Consider the following 8,421-nt stretch of genomic DNA (forward strand, 5'->3'; position numbering starts at 1 on the left):
AGTGTCTGATGGGGGCCCACTGCCTGGTTCACAGACCTCACAGTCCTTATAGGGCAAAAAGAGGCAAGGTGGCCTTCCGGGGTCTCTTTTGTAAAAGGCACTCATCTTATTTATGAGGACTCTTCCCTCATGACCTAGTCACCTCCTACAGGCCCCACCTCCAAATATCGTCACATTGGAGATTTAGCTTTTCAACTTATTAATTTTGAGGAGACAAACAGCCAGCCTACAGCAGGCATTAATGTTGTCAGTCAAGTGTAAAACTACTATACACAGATGCTGGAATTGAACAACTAAGTGGATGGTGGATTGCGGAAGCCGGGTTTCTCATTGTTGGAATGGGACGTTATGGACGGGCCAGGGGAGAAGTCTAGAATGATCGACGTGGCAACCTATTAGAGATGGAGAAATCAGTATGGACTCATGTTTCAGCTAAGATAGACACAGGTGGATATACCCGGGAATATTTATAGATAAAGTTTACAGGGGTCAGCGTGCACACCTATTAACCTGCTCTTTCCGTTGAGAGTACTTTAAAGAACAACACCCCAGTAACAAGCACACCTAATTTGCAGATTTTTGCTTCAAATACCACGCTCCAATAAAGAAACAATACCTTGAGCAAGTGGTATATTCTAGGTCTTGGGTAAGAAATAGACAAGCTAAGCTTGGAGTATGTTTCCATGCCAAAAAGTAAGAAAGTAATGAAAAAGAAACAGTGATAGGAGATGTCAAGGGGACAGAGGAGACAATTGAAAGAGCTTATAATGTCCAAAGCTGGAACTTTTTTAAAAAAAGATTTTATTTATTTATTCATGAGAGACACACAGAGGGAGGCAGAGACACAGGCAGAGGGAGAAGCAGGCTCCATGTGGGGAGCCCGACCTGGGACTCGATCCCAGGACCCTGGGGTCACGTCCTGGGCTGAAGGCAGTGCTAAACCGCTGAGCCACCCGGGCTGCCCAAAGCTGGAACATTTTAAGCAATAAGATAAATAAAGCAGTACTGGATTAGAATCTAACATATAAAATAAATATCCATACTGGTATAACATAAATGACGGAGTAAATAAGTAAAGGAGGATAGGCAATTCTGCTGTGTAAATTCCAAATAATTTTGTCTACTGCAAGGAGGTGCTTAGGAAATCAGGCAGCAGATAAACTAATTCTCTCCAGTCTCTCATGAAGTGAAAATATTCTATTTTCCTTCCATGAGCTCAAATCGTCTCAATCTCAATGCTTACTGCCCACTTTTTCTACCCGCTCACCCAGCCATGCCCCGCTACCAGCCAGACAGCTGCCTGGACTTGGTGAGTAACATTGGGAATTAGGGAGAAGGATAGAAGATCATAAGATTAGAGTCACAAATATATAAATATCAGTGTTAAGCTCATGCTACATCAGTAACCAGGTCTGTAACCAAGGTAACAATAAACCTTTTCTAATCTTTAACTTCCTTAATGTCCTTAAATGAATGTCAATGCTTTTTTTTCAGTTTTTGTTTTGAATTTGAGGAGAATACATATAGAGAGATAGGTATGCATAGATAAATCATATTACATGTATAATCATATATGATTATATTTTTATGATTATATTTTATTCGAATTTTATATTTTATATATTACATATATAAAATTATTGACAGGTTGCTTATTTCCTTTTGAGCTCACAAAATTCTGATTTTAAATGTTTGTTCTGTAAATTTGGCGATGAAAAGACGGGAAAGAGACATATTCTCCACTTTTATTAACTCTGATCATAGCCACCCCTACTTTGGTTTTACTGTAGGGTATAATTAAGAAAGATCCAAAGCAAAGTCATAAAGGAGAGGTAGAGAAGAAATGCACTATTCTCAGTATCTATCTATTTCAATGGGAAACATTAACTTCCAGAATAAGTGGGATCTCAGCCAGGGAAACAGAGGAGTGAAAAGGGGATGAGGGAGTGGAATAAAGCTTCAGAGTCTAACTCTAGGCAACAGAGATGAGTAATTATCTACTGTACTAGAAGTCTGGACACATTGCAGCTGTTTATCAGAGAGCACCAGGGGCTAAAACCAAGATAAGGAAAGCCCCACAGGGGTTCCTGCTAAAGATTTCTTGGCCCAGATGCTCAGACTATGACAAACACGGAGTTTCCAAACACAAGGAGGCTCCTAGATATGACACCCAAGCACAGCCCATTGCCAGGTCTTTATTCTTTGGCTGCCAAACAAAGAGAATCTTTAAGCTGGAGAAATGTCATTTTCTAACTCAGGTTTTTAGTCAGACGTTTTAAGTAAAAAATTCAAAAATACCTTTTATATTGGATTTTGGTTCATAACAGCGACCATGAGCTCTCATTTTCTGTATTGACTTTTCCTCTATTCTTTCCTCTATTTGTAAAATTTCATATAATCAAAACTTGCAAATGAGATATCTTTTTTCTCTTAAACTCTTTATTTTGGGTTGATCACATCCAGTTACATAAATGTAAGTAGCATTTAAGTGCTGGTGGCTTCCACCATTTTATCCCCAAGTCTAGACACATATTACAGAATGCAGACTCTACACTTAAACACTTATCCATCATTTTACACTCTTATCCGAGTATAAAGGCCCAGTAAAAATCTTTTATTTCCAAAAGTAGCCATTAGTCTTTTTATTTTTTTTTAAATTTTATTTATTCATGTATTCATGAGAGACACAAAGAGAGAGACAGGCAGAGGCAGAGGGAGAAGCAGGCTCCATGCAGGGAGCCCAAAGTGGGACTCGACCCCAGGACTCCAGGATCACGCCCTGAGCCAAAGGCAGACACTCAACCGCTGAGCCACCCCGGCGTCCCGCCATTAGCCTTTTTAAAGTGTATGATTCAAAGGCATTTAGTACATTCAGTGTTGTGCAGCCATCACCTCTGCCTGGCTCTGGGAACTCTTCACCACAAATGGAAACCTTGTGCCCATTGCTTCCCTACCCTTCATCCCTGGAAACCACGAATATGCTTTCTGCATGTATAGGTGTGTCGATTTTAAGGGTTTCATATAAATTGAATCACATAATATGGGATCTTAAGAACTACAAACAGTCAAACAAATACTTGTATACATATGTTCATAGCAGTTCTATTCACCATAGCCAACAGGTGGAAACAACTCAGGTGTCCATCAACAGAGGAATGAATAAACAGAATGAGGTATGTCCATATAATAAAACATTATTTAGCGACAAGAGGAAATTAGGAACTGATACACGCATCAAAGTGAATTAACTTCGAAAATATTACACCAAGCAAAAGAAATCAGAAACATTGTGAGTTTTTATTATACAATTTGAAAAGATTTTTTTGTTTTTGTTGTTTAGGGACGCTGAAGGGCCCAGTCTGTTAAATGCTTGGCTCTTGATTTCAGCTCAGGTCATGATCTCAGGGTCTTGAGATCAAGCCCCGTGGCAGGCTCTACACTGAGTGTGGAGCCTGATTGGAGTTCTCCCTCTCCCTCTCCCTCTGCCCTGCCCCAGCTAGGGCACACATGCACCTTGGCTTGCTCTCACTCTCTTAAATATTAAATAATTAAATATTAATTATTAAATACAGCAAACCACAGCATTTAGTACCTTAAAAATAATCATGCAGATGAAAAATAAAGGCCATCTGGTATACCTGGGTGGCTCAGCAGTTGAGCATCTGTCTTCAGCTCATGTCATGACCCTGGAGTCCCAGAATCAAGTCCCACACCTGACTCCCTACATGGAGCCTGCTTCTCCCTCTGCCTGTGTCTCTGCCTCTCTCTCCCTCTGTGTCTCTCATGAATAGAAAAATAAAATCTTTAAAAACATTTAAAAAAGAAAGGCCATCAATTTGGAAGTAATATTTGCAAGATATATAAATTGCACAAGATTAGCACATGCTACAGACTGAATGCTCACATGCACGCAAAGAAAGATGGCTAAATGTCTCAGCCTCCTGTGCTCTGACAGTTCTGGGAGGTGTTTTACACACTTCTTGAAGATATTTGGGAAATTGAATCCCAATTGCCCCAAATGGTGGATTTAACCATCATATTTTGGCTTCCTTTCTCCTTTCCTATCTACTCTCCCCACTCCCTCTCACAGCTTTCTGAGCAGATCACCCAATAAACCATCTGCACTCAAATCCTGATCTCACATGCTGCTCTTAGGGCAAGTGAGTAGAAAGGAACCAAAATGGCTCTACAAAGTAGACATTCTTTATCAAGTTTTGAGAGTGAGTGTGTCTACACAGTCAGACAATCATAAAGATCCCAGATTAGTGGAAATTATAATGATGATGTCTAGATTGCTGTAATGTCCCTACTGAGATTCGAGCCAGCAGTGGGTAAAAATGAGGTCCATGTAGAAGAGAAGGTTTTGAGTTAAGCAGTGTTAGTGTTTTGAACAATATGGGGAGATGATAAGTATTGTCTCATTGTCTGGTGATATTAGGTGCATTAGAAACCTTAAAGAAAATGAATAGAATTCTTAGGTTATTTAAATATCAACCAAATGCACACCAAGGGAGTCACAAAGCTTCCCCTAAAACACTTATATATACATACACTCTGCAACCATAAAGCAGAGACTATGATGGAAATCAAGGCCAAACATTAGATTTTGAAGGTAATACAACTGCAAAGGATACTAGATATATGCATATTAATAAGTCTCTTATTGTGTTGTCAGGGACCTTAGTGATAAAAACAGTGTGATGGTGAGACTTGGAATGGGGAGATGGTCGTGAAAATGCCCGGAAAACTTTAATTCCCAGATTTTCCTGTAACCTGTAAACTGGCAGAAGCTTTCTTACTTGCTAGGGAAAAATCTCTCTCTTGCTTTTGCTGATGAACTTGGAGAAGTGCAAGCATGATCTGCTTCAAAAAATGCAAATTGGACTTCAAATTATAAAACATCTGCTCCTTGAAATATGTAGATGTAGAATAAAAACAAAAAGCTGAGAATTAAGAGTTTCAAAGCATGTTTCCAATAAAGGACTTGAATGAAGAATATACAAAGACCTCACAACTCAATAACCAGAAAACAAGCAATTCAGTTTAAAAGGAGGCAAGAGATATGAATAGACACTTGACCAAATAAACAAGTGATAGCATGAAAAGAGCTCAAAATACAAGTTAAACTCACAAGGAGACTGCTTTGCATCCATTAGCGTGGTAAAATGAAAAAAGACTGGCCATTCCAAGTGCTGGCACGGATGCGGGGAAACTGGACCTCTCCTATGCCTCTGGGGGGACGTAAAACAGTACGATCCCTTTGGAAGCTACGTGGCAGTTTCTTAAACATAAAATATCTTTCATGGGACTGAGACTTTCCACTTCTAGATATTTACTTAAGGAGATTAAAGTGTGTGTCGATATAAAGGCTTGAACATGAAAGTTCATAGTAGCTTAATTTGTCATAGACCAAGCCTGGATACAGTCCGATGTCCATCAATAGGCAAACCGATGAATTGTGGTAAATTCATACAATGGAAAACAACTCGGTACACGCAAACAAACACGAATGACCATCAATAGAAGTTTGCTGAGTGACAGAAACCCCAAAAAAGAGCATGTAGCTATCGAGAGAGATTACCCATCTTCACACATAAAGGAAGAGAGACGAGAAAGATAATGTTGTTTTGCACAGAGGTTCCTCTTTCTGGAATAATCTATGAGGTCACCTATTCCCACACAGGAAACAGAATTATCTTCAACACCATCACGGGGAACATTTAGAACCAACATGATGTAACAATAACCACAAGGAAAGATTTTTTATATTTAGTGAGTGAATCTCTTCTCCAAGATGCAAAAGTCGGGCCACACGTTGTGCATACATAGGGCTATAGGCCCACAGACACAGTAGAGCATTTTCACAGAGACATGGATAAAAGACTGTCTTGAACCTATCTGTCCATGGCTTATAGTTTTCACTTCCACACGTACCAAAACCCTCAAAGTTAGTGCTAGAGAGTCATCAATGGCACAGACATCTGCTTCCATCCTGGCATCCTGTTCCATCCTGACCTTCCCTCTTCCTGATAGAAAAGAATATAAATTCGTCCACAGAGGAAATGCAATATGCAAATAGGCGAACACCAAGCACTTAGTAAAATTATCTTGAGTATGTACGTTGGATTTTTTCATGGAAACCAGGGGGTCCTTCTCATTCCATTTCCTACTTTGTGTGAAAGGGGCTAGAAGACTAGAGCCAATACCTACCAGATCTCTCAGCTAAGGTTCTAGAGGCAGTTCATACTCTGTTAATGATGCGTGCTAGAATAAGGTCGGGTAGGGGAAGGGACATAGAAGTTACACACTTTTTTCTAGATTGGCAGGAAGAGGTGTAGACACACACTTCAGCAAGCATGAGGAGTAACAGCAATGTTGCTTTTCCTACCGGTCTCCTTCCTCAGTGCTCTAGGGGAGCCGTGTGGCCACTGGTGGGATTTCTGCAGCTTCCTATCATGGGCAGCAGCAACCACATCTTGATCAGCTGTGACTGACAGGCAACAGCAGTGTCTTCCTGGATCTGGTTCCCCAACAATGTCCAAAAAATATTTTTTAATTTTTGATTATGGGAAAAATAATATATAAAACTTACTATCTTAACCATTATTTAAGTACAGCGTCAGCACTGTTAAATATAGTTAAATGGATGCGCAACACCACTTAGAACTATTTCTTGTTGCAAAACTGAAATTCTGTACCCACTGAACAACTCATTTCCTACCCCTAGCCCCCGGCCAACGCCACTCTACTTTCTGTTTCTATGAATTTGACTTCTCTAGATCCTCATCACAGCAGAATTATATGGCATTTGTCTTTTTTTGTTTGTGATTGTCTTATGTTATTTAGCATAGCATCCCCAAGCCTCATCCATGTTGTACATTTGACGAGATTTCTTTCTTTCTTAAGACTTAATAATATTCCATTGTATGTATACACTCTATTTTCTTTATTCATTTGTCTGTTGATGAACCTTTGGATTGTTTCCACCTGTTGGGTGTTGTGAATGATGCTGCAATGAGCATGGGTGTGCAAATATTTCTTCCAGATCCTGCTTTCAGTGTATACTCAGGAGTGGAACTGCTGGATCAAAAGGTAGTTCTAATTTTTTATTTTTCAAAGAATGTCCGTACTATTCTCCACAGTGCCTGCACCAGTTTACATTCCCACCAACAACAGAGAAGAGTGAAGAGGGTCCCCTTTCCTCTGCATCCTCATCAACATTTGTTGTTTCCAAACTTGTTAATTTTAGCCATTCTGACTACTTCATATCTGAAAGATAATTTTTCTGTATACAGTACTCTTGGGGGGCAAGTATTTTCTTTCAACACTTAAAATGTCATTCCACTATCTCTTGGGCTGTAGGGTTTCTGCTGAGGAATCTGCTATTAGCCTAATGATGGTTTCTTATAGGATGGGCTTCATGCTGGAGTCCTAAATGTGGTCAACAGGAGCTCTGCCCCTTTCATTCCCTTTGATACTCTTATCTGTCTCTTTAGGGATCTCCTCCATATCCTCAGTCATGGAGCCTCAAAAATCAGGCTGCTCCAGGACTGGAACCATTTTCTCTAGCAGTGACCCACACAGCTGCGGTAGCTGGGAACTCAATCATTGCTCTTGCTTTTCCCCAACAGAGAGAGAGAGAGAGAGAGAGATCGCCACCAGCCACTTCAGCCCCATGCACTGCGTCTTCAAGGAAGGGGCGTCACTGGAAGTTCCTCTTTGCCCTCTCCAAGGTGTCAAAACTTAGCATTTCTTTTGGTTTGGTTTTGCTCAATGGAGTGCTAGGATCTCTCCTCGGTAAGACCGGACTTGTACAAAGTCTTTCACCTATCAACACCAGGTGAGGCCTCCTCTGATTTTCCCCTACTAAGGCCGAGGGAGGTTGTGGCCAGTTAGCCAGCTCCTGCTGGATGTGGAGCCCCTACTCAGATCTGTCTGCCTGGCACCAGATGCCCAGGGCAGCAAGACTCCTCCTAGGTCCCTTGGTGTGTGGTACTGAAGCTCCCACAGAGGCACTTGTGTTCAGGGGCAGATCCAGGATTAGTTGTTTTTAAATAAAGGGGAACAACGGTACCTGGATGGCTCAGTGGGTTAAGTGTCTGACTCTTAATCTCAAGGTTATGAGTTTGGACCCTACACTGGGCTCCATGCTGGGCACGAAGTCAACATAAATAGTAAGTAAGTAAGTAAGTAAATGGAACAAAGAGGAGTGACGTCTTATGCTTTATGATGCTGATGTCACTCCAATGATCCAAGTTTTCTGTGAGGAACCAGTGAACAACCCCTTGGAAGATGACAGGACTCATCCCACACTTCCCGTAACCGAAGGGGCAGTAGAGCCAAGAGGAAACAATGTAGATATTGAATCCAGCTGGCTTGGGTTGAGATCCCAGCTCTGTCCTCTCCTGGCTAGGTGACCTT

The sequence above is a fragment of the Vulpes lagopus genome, chromosome 13 (assembly GCF_018345385.1).
Source record: "Vulpes lagopus strain Blue_001 chromosome 13, ASM1834538v1, whole genome shotgun sequence".
In the NCBI taxonomy this organism is placed as follows: Eukaryota; Metazoa; Chordata; class Mammalia; order Carnivora; family Canidae; genus Vulpes; species Vulpes lagopus.